Below are 353 nucleotides of genomic sequence, written 5' to 3'. Positions count from 1 at the left end.
TAGCCCGGCGCTTAAATAGTTGGAATCAACGTTCACCCGGCTAAAAAATTCGATTTTGGCGAAAATCCACTTGCCCTGGAAAACCCGAAAATCTGACCCTCCGGCTGGGAGCATTAATAAGCATTGGGTAGGTCACGGGTGCCGACCATCGGCTGACGCTTGGTAACAAATATCAGTCCAATGTTATCAAACCAATGCACGAAGAGAAATATTCAATCAAAATTACCAGAAAAAAGACGTAAAAATTACGTTTCGAAACGTAATCTGGGAGCGAAATAAAATTCAATAAAAAGTGTCAATCGTCACGTAAATTCTACGATCTGTTCCGTAAAAATTACTCATCCGTCCGACGC

The 353-nt window shown here is 41.9% G+C and overlaps 1 protein-coding gene across 1 annotated transcript in view; it reads right to left on the bottom strand.

The window, feature by feature from the left end:
• The window catches only part of LOC107036122 (neuroligin-4, X-linked), a 206741-nt gene that overhangs the window by 33472 nt on the left and 172916 nt on the right, over positions 1-353 (bottom strand). The gene's annotated exons all lie outside the window — the stretch shown is intronic.

The sequence above is a fragment of the Diachasma alloeum genome, unplaced genomic scaffold (assembly GCF_001412515.2).
Source record: "Diachasma alloeum isolate Michigan unplaced genomic scaffold, Dall2.0 Dall_scaffold_00206, whole genome shotgun sequence".
NCBI classification, from domain to species: domain Eukaryota; kingdom Metazoa; phylum Arthropoda; class Insecta; order Hymenoptera; family Braconidae; genus Diachasma; species Diachasma alloeum.
This window is presented reverse-complemented; position numbering and strand designations above follow the sequence as displayed.